Below are 21,607 nucleotides of genomic sequence, written 5' to 3' on the forward strand. Positions count from 1 at the left end.
AGAGATGGCTTGGAGGATCTTATCAATGAGCATAAATGCCTGATAAGAGGGTGTAAGGAAGATGGAGCCTGGTTCTTCTTGGTGGTGCCCAGTGCTAGGCCAAGAGGTAAAGGGAACAAACTGAAACACTGGAAATTCCATTTAAACCTAAAAACCCTCCTTTTTCCTTGTACTAGTGTCAGGCAAAAATCTCCCTCCTTGGAGATACTCAAAACCCCACTGGATACAATGTTCTGCAGCCACCACTGCTTTGACTTAAACTTCTTAGGATGACATTCATAAAGTTTGCAATGTTCTGGAACTGCAAGAAAACACAACAAATCTCAATCTTTATTTCCTTTAGATACACGGTATCTACCAAATCCACCAAATATGAACATTAAGAGCAGCTGCAATAACAGAGTGAAGGCTTAATTAACCCAGAGTTGAACATTGGCCAAAAAAGGATGTGCGGAGAGCAGTACAACATAACAATATAACAGTATAACAATTTTGCTGTACCTCTATTGTATACTAAAATATATCTGCATTTGTGGAATACCAATTTCCAACAGCTCACTGCTCAGAAACTTCCTGTTTTGTATTTAAGAGAACTCCCCAGATTTCTCTTCAAGTAACTTCTTTGACTGCTGCTTCAGCACCAGCCAACACTTAGTATCAAGAACCTCCTGTGGCAGGGGATCCCACAAATTAACTAAGCATGGTGGAGGAAACTACCCACCTCTGGGAATCAGAGCGCATTTGTATCAAGAGAGTGAGTAGCCCAGTGATTGCTGAGCTGAGATTCTTACTTAGCCTTATCAAAATAACATGAGTGCCAATGCATTTTTTCTTATGATATATTATGGTTTTCTCTTATGTTTCCTCTGTTTTTCTTGTTTCAGATCCCTATTCTTCATTATACCAGTCCTTTTTTTTTTTGTTGGTTTTTATATTCCGCTTTTTGTTTTGAATACTCCTTCTATTTTTACAATAAAAAGAACATTTTAAAATAATAATAGCTATTGAATTATAATTTTCAGTTCACATGAAAAAAATTTCATTCAAAGTCAGACAGAGGATGACTCATCAAAACATTTGGCATTCTTTTTGCTCCTTCTTCTGCTTTCCTTATTTCATAGATTTATTCTGAAAAGGACCTCAAGTCTAGAGGCCTCCCATTGAATGGGAACTTCACTGTACTAGCAAATACTGTACTGAGTTGTATAAGCAAGAATTTATTTACAAACAGGAGGAAATAAGGATGTAAATAAGAGGAAATGAGGACAAAAATAAAAATAATGATCATGTAGTTACTTGTCATTGTTACAACTGAATTTGTTGCATCTAAGCCATGTTAAGCTTTGTCTAACAAATACATCTGGCTATATTCAACTGATATTCATCCTGGGTCTCATTCAGTGTGTACCAGCAATTTGATGCTGCTTCTCAAATAGTCAGCCTGACATAATACTACATGGCAGTCTTTCATTTTGTGTCTATTTAAGTGCATCTCTTAAGCCCAGACTGACTGAATTAGAATAAAATTATCCTGAAGTAGACAACAAAAACAGTGGCCATCCATTTGTCCAGTATCATTATGGAATTTAACATGCACAGTATTATCAAGGAATAATTAGCTCATTAAAATTCCTTTCTTCTACAGATAGAAAATGCCAGAACTAACCCCACAGATGTGTACCACTGCTCTGATATGCCAGTCAGAGAAATTAGAACGGATGAGTTTGCTGAAAGTTTCCCTTAAAATAATGAAAAAGTGACTATAAGCCTAACAACCGCTGTGGGACAAAGTCTCCAATTGGACCTGAAGGGCTTACAGCAATCTGAACACATTGCTCACATATTTGATTTTTGGTTCTTTGTGGCAATTATATACATGTTTTGAGCTGTCATTACAGAGGTAGAAAGTATGATGATTTAAAACAGTTTGGACCACCTAACTATGCCAGTGACATTTGGTCAGACAGGTGAATTAACTCAGGAAGGCAACCTTTTATTAGAGCTTGATGATAGTCCCTCGGAGTTTGGAGGGCCCACAAGTCTCACAGGGGAGGACGTGGTGGGAGTAAAACACCTCCATACCCAAGAACACTGGGGTCTCCAACAAAAGGGAACTGAAATTATGTGAAATCAGGCCACCTCACAGAGAGGTGCCTGATTTTTCTCTCTAAATATGAGGTTAGGTTCATCAAGTCCCATATACAATTGATGCAGATCAAAATGCACCCACAGGGTTGTGAGAGAGTCCAACGTGGGGCCCTGACCTTGACTCCGATAGAGAGGCCTCCAGAAAGGGCTGCTGCTTGATTACTGGCTACCTACCTGGGCCCTTCCCAAACCCACTCTACTCCCATCTGAGATCCTGCAGTTCTCACCTTTCCCTCTGCGGAGTTGAAGAGCTAGCTGTGATTGTGAGATTGCTGATGCTAAAACAGAAGTAGCCACTTTCATGCACTAAAATGATGAATGTGAATTGCATTTGTCACCTTAGTTTTCTGCTATTTGACTTCTGTGTATGTGTGGCTGAGCAGCTCACTTTCCATGCATGCTTTCCCTTCTACTTTGAAGTAGAAAACTACTGATGGAGTTACCAGTTTGGTAACAGAGCCTGTAGCAAATTGTGAATCTATCAGGCACCTGTGAGCAGAATCTGTGGAAACATAGCAAAACTTTGCAGTTGCAGCCTGAAAGGAAAACATACTCTTTCTGCTTTGGAAGGATGGGGACATCAGAACTGCAGCAGTTCCAGTGGGTGTAATGACACACCCCAGGGGATTATCCGTGTGACTTGACACCTAGAGGAAATGCTGGATAATTGCCACCCACAATTTTGAAACGATGGATGACTAACAAACTCAACTGCCACTCAAGGAGACAGTTTAGTGGGAAGGATGATTCACATGAGAACATTATCACTTTTTCTTCTTTTTATTTTGTTTTTTTTGGCCTACCAATGAAGGTGGTAAAAAAACAGGTGGAATAGTCACTAGTAGCTGAGACAACCATGAGTTATAAAAGGTCATCCCAGTCTTTCTTGGTGGCTGCTGGTTGTTTGCACTCTTGTTGGAAAGTACAGAAGCTTTGTGAGTCCTCAGGTGAAAGTAACAGGGGCACAGTGCAAATACAGTGAGTCATATAACTCCATGATGACTGATATTTTGCTTAGTTTTGTGAGGACCGGTATGATTTTAGGACAGCCATGTGCTTCCCACCATGTAATTTCATCTCACATCTGCTCAGGTCATGACTCCTTGTATGTCTAGCCTGGGTAGTGTTGTTTAGAAGAAGCTGCTTTTGTATTAAGTATGCAAGAGTTACACTCAGCACTGTAGCTAAAACTGAAGTAAATTACTTATTTTGTATTTGCATAACCTTCAAACTGCATGAAAAGCCCTCAACAAAGGGCCACCAGTGTGACTTGTTGATACAGGCAGCCCCCTGCCAAATCTTTTCCAGTAGTAGTGCTAATTCGCGTCATCAACCCGAAGGAGCCTCATCACACTCTTGTAAAAACTTTGAAGTTTCATGCCTGCGACAGGTTCACTCGATGTTGGCTTTGCCAACATTTCTAAATAATGGGGTCAAAAGCTGGAAACCTATATCTCCACTGAGATGTTGCAGTAAATTACAGTGTCAGCTGGTGAGAGGAGTTTCACTCATAAATCAAGTCATTTTTAGGAGGTAAGAAAATTTCCCCTAACTTTAACAATCTGTAAGTGAGGTGTCTAATCTAAACTAATTGTCGGGGTGGGAGGAGTTGGCTCTTGACATGCCCATTTCTGTCTTGACTATAAAGAGAGCTTGCGTGACAAATTACATCAAACACCTTACCTGTAACAGAGAAATCCCACACTTACCTTCCAGGCATAGGCATGCTTGGGGGATGCATTTTAAACTGTTGACTGCTGCATTCACCCGCAGATACTCTGCCCAATATACATATATACATATGCATATATATATATATATATATATATATACCATATGCTGACCTCTAGGATAGAGGTTTTCTTGGTATCTGTGACACTGTGAGATTTATGGTTGAACTTGATGATCTTAAGAGTCTTTTCCAACCTAAATGATTCTATGGTTCTATCCTCATGCTTTCACCCAGACAGCAGCAGAAAAATGATACTGATGTTAAAGATAATATTTCAGAGGCCCCAACACCTGTGAGCACAGCTAAGCATCAGATTCCAGAGTATTCTTAAAACTACATAAGACTGACTTCATTCTTATGTGCCTTATAGTACACAAGAAGTGAAGAGGAAAAACCTCATTATATGGTATAACTGTTACTAATATCTCTGACAGCTTTTATTATGCTTTTTTCTAGTCTTTGATCCCAAATCCCCATATTTACTACTCTTTCTCCAAGTGAAATATGCAATTGTCTCATAATTCACTGAGAGGATGTCATTAGAATGGGAGTCCGAGAACTTGATTTCTTCTAAATTTTAATTATCATTGGTGCACAGCCAGATGCACACAATCTGTTGTTGAATATAAACACTCTATTCATTTCCGTTTCCCAAAATTACTTGTATCACACTCAGAAACAAGAAATCAACCTTTCAAATAGGAGAGTCTCCTAAATAGATGTTTTAATTTAAATTGTGTTTAAACTCACTGAAAAACTACAAAAAGTCAAACAGTCAACGCTATAAGATATAAAGAATCTAATTCAGAAGTTTCTATATTTTTAGTAAAGCAGAGAAGAGGTTTCATTAAAGTCAATTTGCATAAATTGCTTGCTGAGCAGATTAATCTTTACTACTGACTATGGAAATAAAGATTCTCTGCAATTAAAGTACTCTGCTGTCAGCTTAGTAAAGCAGTTAAGTATATGGTTAAACCTACATTCTCAGATTATATCCATGTAAAAAATGGATTAAGAAATATTATCAGTATTTAAGCATGAGGTAAATGTTGCCTTGATTCAAAGACTGAAATTAAGATTTAGCATCCCTATTTTGAAGCTAGATATAGTCAAAGCTTTAATAATATTTTTTCACCCAGTCCATTTAAGCTTATTTCTGTAAGTTTCAAACCATAACTTTTCATCCTTTTATACTTTTTATTTTATTCTATTTTTTCTCATTATACACTTGCAAGAACCATTCAAATATATGGATAAATTTGTAGTTAATCCCTTTCTATTTCCAGTACAACATATGCAAATCCCACCTACCTGTTTGGCAGTGCAATATGTTTGGTAAATTTAGTATGATGTAATATGGCAATTGCATAACAAGAAGTCAAGGTAGCATGCCTGTCAGAATTAGGAGAGATGAAGGAGGAATGACAGAGTTACAAACGAGTGTCCTCAGCGTGGGGTTTGTGGTCGTTTCAGTCAATTTTAAATCTTTCAAGCCTGACGTGCAGTGAAGAAAAAATGCAGCACAGCTAAAATAGGAAAGGTTCTTTTAACTGTGCTGTATCTAAGCTTGAACAGTCCTTGGCATTCAGAAAGTCTAGTGCTCTTGAAGAAAATTTTAATTCAAGGATAATTTGAGTGTTTATCTTGTCTAAGTTTAATTCTATTAGTGCAAGTCTTATACATTTTTTAGCATGGCATAGAAAATATTTTCTGGTGCCATTTTTTTTTTTCAGTACTTGAAGTAAAATTACCAGCTGAACAGACCGTTTACCAGGTAATTTCCATGGTAGTGTTGTTATTCTTAATACAAAGTGGAAGGAACTCTGTTCTTTCCAACATCTACAGACTCATGAGAGTAATGGACTGAGATTAGTGATTTGGCTCAAAAGTAGGGCACTTTCATTAGGAAAGAGCCATTAGCAAGCCTGCATTTGCCTATTAAAATCAGACAGTCCCTCAAACCGTCCTTAGTATCCTCAGTTGCCACACAACCAATGGATCTTCCGCTTTAACCCAGGTGCACTTGGTGCCTAATGCTGACACCATTAACCTGCTGCTGCCTGTGCCATCCACTGGACAGCAGCAGCACGGCAAAAAGCAGCATTGTGTCCTAATTATTATAAATTAGGGACTGTGGAAGGCCAGGCGTTTTTGCACTCTTTAGCAAACATCTGGATAAATTCTGGTATTTATTTCAGAGTAACAGGAACCCTTGGGTACACAGCGAGCCTTTTCAGGCGGTCAAGAGAGAACAGGTTCTAGATTGTTTTCTCAAGTGAGCACTGATGTCTTCCCTTTCCCTTGCCCCTGGGTTCTGGTGATGCTGAAACCCATAGAAATGTACATATAAACGGAGGATATACAGTTGCCTGGTGCAGGTTGCAGGAAATAGTTTGGCTTCTCTTGAATCAAATTAAAGTGAACAGGAAGGATGCAGGCTCTACCCCTGGTAGCAATAACTCTCTTTTTCCTCCTCTGGGGTGTATCCAATGATATTAGATAATACTAACCTGCTGGGCTGAATCTCTCCCAGGGCTACAGTGCAGAAATATATATTAGTTGCAGTAGAAAAAGAACAAAACTATTACTAGAAACATGTTTTAAAAAATGGAAGCAGAGAAAGAGCAGGGAGCACAAAAGAAAACTTAGGAGTTTCTTTGGCATGCAATGCCACTCTAAAATACAGAGAACCCATGGTGAGCATACCTCTCTCCCACCTGGGAAAAAGGCCATGGATCCCAGAGTGACAGGTGGCTTTGAGGAGAGTGGCTGTTTGATACTGGCCATGATGGGTTGGTGCAAGGACTCTCTTTGATGAAGCTCTCTTCTCATTTAAGACCCAGCTAGCCCTCAAGGGTGAGCAATGGCAGGCTCTTTTCCTGTTCCAGGGTATGAAGGGCACTGGCATGGGCAGTTTGAATGGGAAACAGCTCCTCTTGCACATGGGAGATCTCATGTGCATGGAAGCACTTTATTTTCCATATGAAAACCAGGTGGAGCTCTGGGAGGAGGCAATCATACAGCATGTACTGCTTGCATTTGTAGTCTGAAGGCAATAAAGCTGTTTCCTTGTACTGTTCAGAACAGTTTCTTAGAGAGTATTTGATTGCACTGGGAACCAGCTGACTGATGCACTGCAATAGCATGGCATGGATGGAAGTAGTCATATGGCACCATTTGTGCTGTGATGTGCTGTGTATCTGAATGCACTCTGCATGGAGCAGAAACATGATTGTCTAGCAAAACACACCACCAGACAGAAGTATTTTTCAGATATAATTTGTTGGGCTTTAAGGATCTATCCATTAACTTCAGAATCTGACCGTGCGACGCCCCAGGTGATTTTACACATTTCCTAAGTTGCTTTCAGGTACTTTTCCTGCTAGTTATTTTATTTCCCAGATTGAATTATATTACACTGATCACTGATTACTTGGGGGCTTTTTCCCCCTCAGGGAAAACCATTGTTTGAACAGTTTCAACATGTAAAAATGAAACTGAAGTTAAATGGTACATCTTTGACTAGAACTTAGATGTATAATTTTAAGACAACAACTGCAGATCACATTAAAATAAATTAATAGGTAACTTCCAGAAATCTTTTCAAGTGAAGAATAACGCATATTATTATTACTTTTTATTTCATTCAGGGGTTATATCTTTGTCAAAATGTGGGTAAAGTTTGTGAACTTCTGATTTGTACAATTTTCAGTCAAAATTCTCAGTTCTGATTTTGTTTGACAAGTCTTCTTTAGATATGCAGAAGATAGGGAAGTATGGGAATCACACACTTTCATTTAGTATTTTAATTGCTGAGTCTATATTTGGCGGTGTCTCCACCTTAATGGAACTTAATGGTACTGTAATTGCTTGGTGGTGTCAGGGAGAATCGATTCCTGATTACGTCCAGGAATAGCACTTTCATGTCTCAACTGAATTCAAACACAGAGACACTCTTGATAGCAGAGAAATACGCCACAAAATACCTCTTCATCAGCCTTGATGATAAACAGTGACACTAATGCCTTGATAATAGCTTTTGTCTTTTTTGCAACAAATATTTTCTTTATACTTTAGCACATTTGATTAAACTGCTCTCTGGAGCCTGAGAAACAATTTTATGTTTCTATAACAGTAATTAGCTTGCATATAGTGTTAAAAATTATGTGTGCTTGAGACATTCTTGTCTTTATTATAGCATACATAAATCGTGCTTTATTATGGTTTTCTTTTTAGCAGAATAATTGCTTATGAAACCAACTACTTTAAATTAGAGCTGTTCTTACCAGAGGAATTGCCTTACAGCAAATGCACTGATTTGATCCACAGCTGAGGAGGGCAGTGAATGTTAAAGTTCAGAGTTACAAAGGGAAGACCTCTGATCAAGAAAAGTTCAAAGTGTTGTTCTCAGTCATACATTTTGTGGCTTGCCTGGGGGCATTTTGCTGAATTGAAACATCCTCAAATGTAGTCAGAAGAGGGTTCAAGCATCTGAAAGCAGCCTGAAATCTAGTGTTAGTGGTACCCTTGGTGTAGCACTGACATTTGCAAATCAGTCTCACTGACTGCTGGGACACACAAGTTCACATGGCATCCCTAAGGTAGTTCACATGGAAGAGTGTGACAGGCTACCTCCTTTCCAGATACCAGATCCTTTCCTAAAGAAATGCAGTGTGTGGTGTTAATCTAGTCCTCTGAACTGACTTGGGATGAGCTGCATTTGTGACTTGGGAGTTGACTCACACTGTTGTTGTACTTGGCTTCTGGAAAATCTGACCACTCAGCAGGTCAGCTGAGGAAGACTAGAGGCAGCATGTGTTGTGGTGAAGAATGAAGATGTATATGGAGGGGGCAAGGCTAGAAATGAAGACATCAGTGTGGTATGCAAACACTTGGCTGTGCATAAAAGGAAAGCAGAGCACACTGAAACTGGCCATTGCAGTTCACAAGAAGAGGGGTCACTGGTGAAGTTTCTATGACTGATGAAGGCAGTGGAAATGTCTCAGCAGGCCGCAACATAAAGTCTGTACAGCTTTAAATGCATTAACAAAATTAATAATAATAATAATAATAAAAAAATCAACTCCTGAAATTAGAGGTCAACAGGGGAAAAAAGTAGGTAGAAATCTCATTTCCTCTTTCTGATTTATCTCTTCACGAGCCAGGAGACAGACATCCAAAGACAAGATCAGTTTCTCATATGAGTGTAGTGGTACTTCGAAGCAGCTGAAATCCTGGAAGTGGTTTTGAAAGGCAAAGCAAAGCTGACATTGCATATGTCACAAAATGCAGTTCTGACATGCTTTTTCTTGATGACATGTCTTCGGAAATGAGAGATAAAAGATGGAAAAGAACACAAAATTATCAGTGAAATGCTTCATGTCCTGCATTCCTGGGGTGATCTAGAAATGTGTTTATTCATTTTGATATAACTAGTAACAGATCAGGTGCCTCATGCATTCAATGAAAGAGATAGAGCTAATCAAATATTCCAAGCTGAAATTGCCACTTCTCATGAAGCCAACTGACAAAGACATGTTCTGGTGCGATGAGCCTTTTAGCACTCCCTGTTTGAAGCCTGTTGTTTGACTTCTTGTTGAAATACCTTTATTGTCTTACCTTTTTTGAATGCAGCTCTTTGTTCTCCCATGAGATGCTATATGCAAATCATCCAAATTCCATGCTTCTTTGATAAGTAGCTAGTCAAGATCAGTGTTTACAAAGCCATAGTGTTGTCTACTCTTATACGGTTCTGAATCATGAGTCATCTACCGCCACCACCTGCGTCTCCTAGAACGCTTCCATCAACGCTGCCTCCGTACAATCCTTAACATCCGCTGGTCAGATTATGTGACCAATACATCTGTACTAGAACAGGCTGCTGTCACAAGTATTGAGGCCATGTTGCTGAGAACGCAGCTGCGTTGGGCAGGGTACGTCTCAAGGATGAAGGACCACCGCCTCCCTAAGATCCTGCTCTATGGTGAACTTGCCACTGGCTGCCGCATGAGAGGAGCCCCGAAGAAAAGATACAAGGACTCCCTGAAACAACATCTCAGCCTTGGCCATATTGATCACCATAACTGGTCTACTCTGGCCTCAAATCGGGAGGCCTGGAGACACGCCATCTCTAACGCAGCTGTCTCCTTCGAGAACACACGCAGGATCACTCTCGAGGAAAAAAGGCAACGCAGAAAGAACCGTGCCTTGCAGAATACACCATCTAAGGAGTCTTTCTGCTGTGTCTTTTGCAATCGGATATGTCTGTCACGTATTGGCCTCATAAGCCACCAGCGTGCCTGTAGCAAATGTGGATAGTGCCTTCCCAAATCTTCGTTCGCGAAGCCTAGCCATGATGATGAGTTTTTGATCAGAGGTCAAGAAATAAAATTGTAAGCCCTGATACAAAGTGAAAAGAGGAAGCTAAAGTTTTGCAGGTGATAGCCGGAGACAGTTCTCAGCTTCCCATAAAGGGTCCAGCTTCAGTGCTAGTAGATATTTTCAGCCTACACTGACTGAGAATCTGGTCCCTAAGCTGTGGCAGCAAAGATGGGTGGAAATATATGGGAGCTATTTTTTTCTCTGGGTTGAGAAGCACTAAGACCATCATTCCTTTGGTCTCTGTAAAGATCTAGAAGATGTACATGACTTTGTAGAATTCATTGGCTATTTGACATGAAAACTGTCTGCCCCATCTCTGACTATCCTGTCACTGATTAATCCTGTTGCACTGCAGGTATAAAAGTTGCAATGCAACATCCAGCATGATGGATGACTTTGGCTGAAACAAGGCAGGATCTTCATATAAACGAGGTAAATGGGATTAGTCCTGTTGGGTGAATTGCAGCCAAACACTTTGATCTAAGCCTAAGGCTTTTAACTGCATATTTAGCTGTATCACTGAGAAACTGAGAGTCTAGATTCATGGGAGTCTGGGAGTTAGTTTGTTGTGCCAATAGAGTTTATTGAATTTTCAAGGGCTAAATTTAGTCATGGCCCAAAAAGACATAATTGAAGTTACTTCAAAGAATCAAGGGAGAAGTTCTTATTTAAAATTAGATTTTTAGCTGGCAGAAGAGAATTAGGATAGATCGCTCCTGATTCTCATAACAGGTAGCATTTAGTGTTTTCATTTATCACTATTTCAGTTTGTCAGGTATTCCAGATGAGAGGCAAAAAAGGTGAACTGAAGATACATTATGCCCTTTAATTCAGTTATACACTGTGTGTGCATCTGCAGAGGCATTTGTGTATGCTTATTCTGCTCATTAGTTACAAGCGTTAATACAAAAGACAATGATAAACTGTATATTTATTTTGGTCCTACCATCCACATTCAGATGGAGAAGGAACTCCCTCTCTATAAAGGCCCCCAGGAATCGAGCAGTTGGATGAACTCAGTCCAACTTGGAATCAAATCTAGGAGATGCAATTACTTTGCAGATGGTGATTCAGAGTGAGAGCCATGGCCTTTCTCATTTCTGTTATGGTATGGAATGGGAGCACCAAGACTGAGACACTGTGGGTCCTGTAAGATCTTCCTGACCAGGTTTCTCCTTTTTAGGGTGGTATGAAAACTCCTTCCATTATATCAGCATATTTCTAGTGCGTGGATTTTTTTGAAGCGGAGGAAAATTCATTGTTACCTCCTTGGACTGCAGTGTTTTCGTTGTGGAAACAGTCCTTCCCTCTTCTTATAGTAGGACTGTCTCTTGTCAGAGCCAATCAAAGTCCCTGGAGAAAATTGTTTTCACAAACTATAGCTACTTCTCACAGTAGTCCCATTGTGGAACTGTTCCTGCAGCACCTAATCCTGAAGAAAAAGAAAATGAACAGTGACTCTCCCTCTACTCTACTTCCACTCTACTCTACTCTACTCTGTCCTACTCTAATGCTGCTCTGCACTTCAGCTCTACTCTTTACTCTGAACAAATTCTCAGCTTGAAGCACATACCAGATCTAATTCTCTTTGGGTTTGCTTTTGTATTCTTTTTTTCCCCCTCCTCATATTTTAGCCTGTATATGTGAATCTAAGTATAAGAAGCAGTAATAAAGCATTTTCTCATTATAATTATATAAACCTTATTTCTCACTGTTGGAAAGAAAGTGAACATTTGCAAACATGTCTGCAGGTGGTCTATCAGTCTGACTGATTCATAGCCAGCAGGCAAGAGTTAGTACAAACCTTTATACACACCTTGTATGTCTTTGGATAGTAGACTGTAAAGCACCTGAGTTGTCAAGACAAAAATAACCTCCACTCCTGCTTTTTTGTGATCTCAGATACATACCAAATGCTTGAGAAAGAAATAGGATGTTGTGTATGCTGAAAAGCTTCTCCTCTTTCTACAGAAATTGTAATAATTAGTAACTACACTGTTGACTTCAATGGCTTTGAGTTACAAAGAGCTCTTAACGTGCAGGGGACACTCTGCATGGCTGCACTGTTGTAATTTACAAGACATGCATTATAAAGATGCAGTAAATACTTTTTGGCTTCCCTACATCTTTATTACTACAAGCATCAGAACTTACTTTGGAATGAGTAAACCTGGAAAAGTAATGTGATTCTCTGTGGGCTTGGTTAACTCCGATAATTTAACAAGTTCAAGCACTGTTCTGCAATTACCGTTGAGTAAAGATTCTAAGTCTGGAACTACATTTTAATCACTAAAAAAGTTCAAAAACACACATATATTTTACACCAACTTGTAATGTATGACTGATATTTATGTAGGACTTCTTTACATAGCTGGAAAGTGTCAAGGATACCAAATCACTTCAGGAGTGAATATTTGTTAAGCGGAGACCAACAGGGAGACCAACCTCACTGAAGGTTGTTGTCCTTACAACTTGCATCATTTGGAGATAACTACTGTCTAAAAAGAGTTTTAATTAATATATCTTTTGGAATGAATGTTAAGTGTTACTCTTTATGAAATTTCCTTGGCATTTCTCTTTGGAATATATCAAAAAGAGCAAATCTAATATAAAAGAAAATAGTATATTTGTACTTTCTTAAATATCTAATGTTGATTACAGACTGCAGCTTAACAATTCATGGGCAACCCATCAAATACGTCTTTATGAAACTATCTCCTTGGATTTGACTGTAATTGAAGAAAATACATACTTCAGACACTGCTTAATTTTAATTATATAGAAAAGCGCCTTCAATTCCAAATCAGCAACTCTTTCTCCTTGACTGTACAAAATACCTACAGGTACATAGTTGGATTTTCCTTGTATAGATTATTTAGTCTGATTCCTGGTATAACAAGGTTATTGCAAGTCCCAAAGTAGAGCTGGGTGGAAATCTCATAATTCATTTCATACTGGTGCTGTGGTTCAGAATATTTCCATTCCAAAAAGCAATTAGGAAAAGAAATGTACACCAGTGAAGTGAAGTTCTGAACAAACAGCAGTGGAGACTAAGCTAAATCTTTCTTTTGAAAGGACAAAAATAATAAATTCCAAATTTGATTTATATCCCGCTCTGCAAAATCATAGAATTTGACGTATAAAATGGCCTGTTGTTTTACACAAAACATTTAACTTTTTCAGAATGTTCAACTTCTTTGTGTTCCTGGAGAGAATTTTTGGAAAAAATCAATCTGTTTATAAAAAAAAAATATTAGTTTTCAACAAAAGTTAATTTTTCTAGATGAAAACCGAAATTTTTAGTCAGTTTGTCAAAAGTTCCAAAGAATATTGTCTAGAAGAAAAAAATCTTTCCTTAAAAATTCCATTCATCAAAAATTTACTGTATCATTTAGCAAGCTGTTGTATAGCAAGTAATTTACCTTGTTTTCATTATGACTTTATCTAAGTTTGATTTGTCAGGGTTTTTTATTTTAAGCCAAGTTTTCTGGCACAAGGATAGAAAGAGATAGCAGAAGCAGTCATCATATTTGTAAAATTGCCTTGTTGATTCCATTATTACTGTTGATATTTTCCATATTATTATTTTTATTATTAATAATGTTAATAATAACAATACCCATAACAACAGCAATGAAATGCATCTGGACATTTGACCAATTTAATCTACTCCATATATAGTGATTTTTAGGTAATAATGACATGAATATTTCTTTCAAATCTTAACCAGACTTCTCAAGTCATCAAAGTGAATCCGGAAATATTGTCAGAATGTACTCCCTAGTGCAATTTGCAATCAAGCCTGAATGTAACATCACCAGTTAATTAGGAACTTTCTTATGACAGTGTAGCATTTCTGTTTCTGAGAATGCTGAGGGAGATATAAAAAGCATTTTTTACATAATGTTTTGAGTATCTATAATGTCCATATTTTCTTGGATGACACTTGATTTGTAAGACCTGATCCATATGATTAATTTTACTAAAATAACATTAAAAATATAAACTTTTCATAAAAAATAAGGAAAAATAAAATGTTTAGGAAAACCTATTGCCTTCAGTGGTTTAAGATTTGATTTTAAAAATAATCTTCTCTCCTTTATTTTTCTCAGTTTTTCCAAAGAGAAAGATGGAAATTCCAAATGCAGAAGAAATAGCCCTGTTTTCTATTTTCAGATTTTTCTTCTTCTTAAATAAAAAAAACCCAAACAGATATCCTTTTAAAAATAAACTATGTAAATCCAGAGACAAGCAAGTAATTACAGCCACGTATCTTAGAAAGCAGTGTCAAAATATTCATTACAGTAACTAGCACTGAAACACAGACTCCTACAAGGAAAAATATTCACAAAGATCTTGCTGTATTTGCTTGCCAGAACAGAAACACACACCATACTTTAGTTTAATTGGTCTCAGAAGGTGCATTTTCAGCTGAGAAACAACAAAATAATGTATATTTGATTTAAGAATTAATAAACATGTGTGAGATTAGGAAAAATTAAAGTCTTTCATCAATAACAATGGAAGTTAATGAATCAAGCCTGGCTTTGTTACATGTAAATGCTCTGTTATCATTAGATGAAATAATCTGTTATAAACAAAGACCTTCACTGCATTTGGCTTTTCATTCCATAAAGCCATCTCACTTTTTCAGGCACCCTGCACAGGCTTAGTAGAAGCTGCATTTTTTTCAAGAACTTAATAATTAAACAATAAAAAAATACTTTTAGCATTTAACACAGAAAGAAACTATGGACAGGCAAAACCCTGATAGCCATTTAATGAAACAATGGTATCCCTGGTTCCTGACTCCCAGTCAGATAATGAAACACAGTGGAGGTGGTCTGGTCCCCTTGCTGAGTCACTGCCTTGCCTTGCCTGGAGCTGAGACATTCACCTGTGAGTTTAGTCTTCAATTAGCAAGCAGGAATGAGAAGAGCTGGTTTGTAAGACTGTGATACCAGATAGTGCTTGTGAATCAGCAAGAGTCTGCAGTGCACCACGGAGGGACAGTCGCAGAGGCTTCTCCTGCCTGTGTGCTACAAGGTTTGCTGTCTCCATTTAACCGCTCACTCAGACAGCCTTTTGCATGCAAGGCTGAAGTCTTGCCTCTTTTCAGGGACTAATGATCTAATGAACCTTCCTTCAGTAATCAGATTGTTCATCTGCAGACAGGCTGGAGGGAATCTTGCCACCCATTTATTACCATGGCTTAGTATAAGTGTATAATGGTAAAAATGTTAAAAGGACAATGCCTGTGAAGATCTGCCAGCGCACCACCTCTGCTGCTCTCCAGGACGTGTGCCATTCCAGCTGTCATACAGCTATGCTGGCACCATTCCCAGAAAAGATGACTGGGGAAACTCCTAGGAGAAAGTGAGTCAAGGACAGAGGGATTTTCTGACATGTAAGAATCAGGGCTGAGAGGAAGACTGACAACCTCTTGAGCAGTTTTTGTGACATAGGTATTCGTTAGATTTTAACTGTTACATCATTCAGCTGAAACTAATATGCATAAATCTTGAAACAACAAATTAAATACAAAAAAGGCTTTTCTTGAACATCTTTGATACAAAGTTTTAATTCCTTAAAGTGTTAGAATAATGTAGGAAGTTTAACTTTCAGTAAGTTAAAAAAATCAAACATTTTCATCATTGAAGAGATAAAAACAGAACCTGGAAGGATGTATAATACCAGTAATACCAAGAGAGTTGATCTCCAGGTGACATTTTCCTTCTTGTCCTCATTTATCTTCATCATCTCCATCACCAGTGTATTTTGCCCATTGCATAACATCCTAATATCCATATTATTACGGTGTGACACATAGCATAGGAGTGACACATAGTATAACAGTACCACAAGACAGAAGAGAGCTCACAAGTATTATTCCTGGTTCTTAACATTTTCCTTTTCTCTTATTGGGAATTTTAAATACTTTAAAATATCTTTTAAAACATACTTTAAAACACACACAGCATATACCATTTCTTCCTTTGTGACTCAGTTCCTTCCTTCCCAGATGTGAGTTTCCCCGGCACACAGAATTTGTAACATTTTTTCTTCTTCCGTCTTTCTTTGGCATCAGAAAGGTCTCTCCATCTCCTCTCTGTGGCCAAGCAAAAGTTCATATTGACTTATGGGAAAGAAAGGTTGAAGGAGATGCAGAGTCTAGCTGTGAAAGCACTAGCAGACAACAGTCTTGTTTGAAGCCACATCTCATGAGCCCCTCAACCCTCCTTTGGCTCCAGAAACACAGACAAGTGCTCTATGAGCCTTCAGAAATTACTTGCCCAGGTGTAACATTTTGTCATGAGGACTGCCTAGTCCCCTGAGTCCTGAAAAATTAAAGGTTAGTCGGAGAGCACCCTTGGTTCTTGTTCTCTTAACATTATGATGTTGCCATGGCCTTTCCTCCTACTCTATTTGAATTCTGCTCAGCTGAGGCAGAAAATGGACAGAGGGGAAACGGCTGTCAACCTTGATACTCAAAGCCATGTCACCTGCCCACCATCTTCCCAGTTATTTATCACTTATTTTCCTTATATGTTCAAATCTTCTATTTCTTTTCCCACAATTTCTACTTGTCTGTGAGTTTGAGTCTGTACTTTTGAGAAGAATAAATCCACGAATGGCTTTATTTCAGCTGTCAAAGATTTTATTGTGAAATATAAATAAAAAGTTCCAGAAGAGTACTTTTTTCCCTCTTTAAAATGTGAGACAAAGCCGGAATGAAACAGATCTCACCCACTGGAAGACAGAGCCCACACACTTATAATGATTCATTAAATCATCCATCATACTTTCCTGAAAGAGTCTGTGGCCTTCCAGCCACTGAAGAACATATCTACCTCTCACCTGGTTGGTTGGGAGCTAAATGTCTCCTTCTTAGATTCATGGAATAATTTGGGCAGAAAAATATGCCAGAGGTCACCTGGACCACTGCAACCTGCAGCCCAAAGAGAGGCTTTTTCAGGGCTAGCAGCAGAGGACCGTAAAACCTTCCGAAGCTACAGCAGACTGTCACCCCCACTGGAGAGCTTACTAACAATGGGAGCAAGTTGCACTCTTGACATTGAAAGGAAGAGACACAAAGGCAGTACCAAATGAAGTATCAGGAAAGAATGACAACAGGAAGCCAAATTGCAGGAAATAGCACTTTTCGTCTGTAATGAAATCCTAGTGGAAAACATAATAAACCCAGGATCTTTCAAGATATCTTACCTCCTGGCCTGTCTGTTGCCAAATGCACCATCATCATCATCATCATCGTCATCACCATCATCACCACTGTGTGTGACTGTTATCTGCTCCTACCATCTCAAGGTCTTTTCCACAAAAAAAGGTTCTCATTTCTTGTAAGGAGGTTACTGCCTTCATCAAGAGCTGAGTGCCTGAGTAAGTCCCAGGATGAAACATTTAGTTGGGTCTTCACAGAGAGCTCGGAAAGGGCTAAAGCTGGTAGATACAATACTGACTGTTGCTGGTTTTGGTGAATCCATTTCCTAAGAGGTGGGTCCCACAGGTACTGGGAAATTGCTTTGTTAGACCCAGTGCAGCTGGAAAGGTAGATTACAAAAAAAAAAAGCAGATCAAGGCAACAAAAAGTACTTAAAGCCAGATACTATAGAGCAATACACTTATTCCATTTGAGTTACCTGGTTTTGTCCAGCAATAAAGTGAGGCCACACACACTTCACATATTCAAACAGCCTGAACATTAATTGTACCTACATGATTTGCCAGATACAGTCATCATGCTGACACCTCTTTAACTTTCTTTTACAAGGCCACAATTAAACTCCCTGGCTTTCTGAGCTAGACAGCCTTCAGGGGCTTTGCAAGAAGTACAGTGTCGTGGTTTAACTCCAGTCATAAACCAAGCCCCATGCAGCTGCTCGCTCACCCCCACTGGTGGGACTGGGAGAAAGAACTGAAAAGGTAAAAGCTAGAAAACTCCTGGGTTGAGATAAAGACAAGTTACTTGGGAAGACAAACACCATTACTCCAAATGTCCCCCACTTCTTCCATCTTCTCCCCAGCTTTATATACTGTGTGTGATGTCATATGGCCTGGAATATCTCTTTGGTCTGTTTGGGTCACCTGTCCTGGCCATGTCTCCTCCCAGCTTCTCAAGAACCCTCAGTCTCCTTATCAGACAAGGCCTTGACCCTGTGTAAGAACTGCTCAGCAATAACAAAAACATCTCTATATTATCAACCCTGCATAGCACAAATCCCAAACTCAGCCCCATACTAGCCACTGTGAAGACAATTAACTTTGCCCCAGCCAAAACCAGCATAACAGGGAAAGGAATAAGAAGATTTATGGAGTTCCTCATCCACATCCGTGCGGCTCCTCCATGCCAGCTAATTTGGATGCAACTTTATGCAGAAGATAATGTCACTGACAGAATTACAAACAGATTGTCTGCTTTGTTCTAACAGCCATTTTAGTGCCAAGCAAAAATACAGACTTCTTCCCCTGGCCTTTGAAGCTCATGAAGATGTTGTTTAAGCAGCTAAAACTCACAGAGACTGTCAGTGTTTCAGCAGGGAAGCTATTTTGGAGAACAAAACAGTGCTTGCACACAACTTGCATTCCATATATCCATACTCTACAGTAGATATTCCCGTACTGTGCTGTGGACTCCCGCAGCAGCAGAGTCTGTAGGACAGTTTCCTGCTGGTAAGCTATTACACTAGCAACCCCACCACAATTAATAGAGGACATGTAAAGGCCTTGCTGACTGCCGTGAGTAGTACTCAGGTAAGTTCAAAAGGGTTTTGGTTGACAGAAACTGCTGTGTTAATGACTTCTCTGAAGCCTATGGATCAACTCACCTTCTGGTAGCTCTGTTGATGCTGATGTTTACTTTTGTTCCAGGATTATCTGTTTTGGATACACAGACTTCTTCAGTTAGCAGGCTGTCTTCCTGTTTCTTTTATTTAAAGAGTGCAAGTGGCTTTTAAAGCAGTATTTTAAGAGTGCAAACTCACAGCCAGGAGCAAATTTGACTTTTGCAGGGAGAAGTCAGGTAGTCAAGCGGTTAAATGGGCTGACTGGAATACAACACTAGTGCATGGGGGAAACAATTTGTTAAAATCTTTTTTTCCAAAGCTATTTATCAAAATATTTCAGCTTATCTGAATTTTCTTCTCTTCCCCCAAGCCACTTGTTGGTTTTAAACTCAGCTGCTTTTACCTTTCTACAAAGGTGTGTGAAATCACAGAATCACAGAATATTCTGAGTTGGAAGGGACCCACAAAGGATCATCAAAGTCCAGCTGCTGATTGGACTTCCCAAGAAGACCTCAAAAACCTTTGATGCTTCTTGCTACCTCCATCTCCCTGGCACCAGTCTGGGCAATGGAGGGGCAAGTCTGGGGGCAGAGAGCAAGTGACAGCAGCAGTACAGACCTTGAACGAGCCCACTGTCTCACTCCTGCTCTCTGTTAGCAACAACAAAATATGTGGGGACAGGGAGTAGAGCACAACCTAATTTTTTCAAACAACTCTCCTTGGGCTTTTTTATTTATTGAAAGATGATGAACACTAATGGAAAAATCCTTTTTAAAAACAAAACAAAACAAACTCACAACCACCACATTTTGAAAGTGCAACATTCTGATCAGTTCTCCAAGATGGATTGTGTTAATTTGTGTCATTTTGAGACACATTAGAAGAAATGAGAGATACCTGAGTGGATGTTTCTGATTTCTCATCCTTCTTCTATGTGCTTTTGTGCTAACTCTGGCGGTGTACTGATCATAGATGGGAAAAGCATTAGAACGGCTTTTGCAGAAGTCATGCTTTCCCATGGGAGTGAAGATGAGGGAGAAAATTAAAGGGAAGAAGGAAAGAAAGGAGATGTATAGATTAATTTAAATTCAGAACCTGAATAAAAATTGAAGCTCAGATGTTAAGCGGAAATTCTTCAATCTTCTTTCAAGTATCCCATCAAAAGGACACAGAATGGAAATGCTGAAAATAAAAAGAAAACCACCTGCAAGCTTTTAATACAGTGAAATATTTACTACAGCAATCAGTGTTGAACACCAACACAAAAAAGCTCTTGAAAAATGGCTGTTAGGGAGAATAATTTAGAATGCTGGAATGACAGGCAGTGTCACAGCCTGAGCAGTGCAGGACTGGAGAGTACAGTCCGTACCTGAGGAAGTTAGGTGTATTTGTACTGAACGTGTTGACAGCTTTGTGGGTGGATGCTCTTAAAGGCCTTGTGGAAGATGTTCATAACCCCAGCAGGCAAAGAAGTTGCCAAACACTGGTAATGCCTAAAATTACTGGAGAAACCAGGTCCTGCTGCAGAGGAAGAGGGGAGAGGGAGGAAGGGATTGGGGAGAAGAAATGGATGGTGAGGGTGGCCAAACACCTCCAGAGCTGTCAGGGAAAGCACTAGCATCCAGGGAAGAAAAGCAGCTGTGTGGGACATGGCTGGGATACTGTGGTCACAGATGGTTGAGTCTGGGATGTGTGAATCCGCCTGAGAATGGTGGGATTATGGTCAGGTGACATAATGTGTCCTGGGTGGACATGCCTGTTTAGGGCTATGTCAGCACACCTTTCGTCAGGAGCCATTAGTGGTACTTTTAGTAAGTGCCTAAGAAATGCTGATAGATCAATTTTTCACATTTTAGCCACATGGGGGAAAGAAAAGACAGAAAATGTAACTCTTTATTTCCTACTCAGAAAATTAATTTTACATGGAATTGACTTTTGGAGTAAGTCATAAACTACTTACTGTTTCATCTGCTCAGCTTCATGTAGCTCCAGATATGTGCAACTAACAACGTTATATGTCCATCTTCCATAAGGAGAGGATACTTATCAGCTTGTATGCACCCTGATTGATGCAACTACCACTGGTAAAAATAGTTTCTATTTAAGTGAGCAGCTGGCTTTTCCAGAGTCTTACTGGCTTTTGAACTAAGCATTGATTCAGAGTAGAAATATCCAAGAAAAGCTGCCTCTTATCCATGCCAGACAGTTATTCCAGCCCTCCCAGCTGCACAGGGTCCCTGGCTCTGGGATCAGTGCTGCTGGCTATTCCTATGACAGTCACCAATGTTGCCCAGGCCCCTGCACACTCAATATGGAATTGTGGTTACAGCAAAACTTTCATAAAATGAACCTATTTCCCATGAAATACCTAATTTCTGAAGAGGTGGTATCTCCTGATGGAAAAACACTAAAAGGAATATCCCAAGAAGCTCCACCACACTCTGCTCCTTATGGACACGCCTTATGGGCACTCCTTTTGGACACTCCTTATGGACTTCATTTAGAGAAGCCTTAAGGCTCCCTGTTTGCTTTGGGAGACCGTCTC

Source organism: Corapipo altera, unplaced genomic scaffold, assembly GCF_003945725.1.
Source record: "Corapipo altera isolate COAL_440 unplaced genomic scaffold, ASM394572v1 44, whole genome shotgun sequence".
In the NCBI taxonomy this organism is placed as follows: Eukaryota; Metazoa; Chordata; class Aves; order Passeriformes; family Pipridae; genus Corapipo; species Corapipo altera.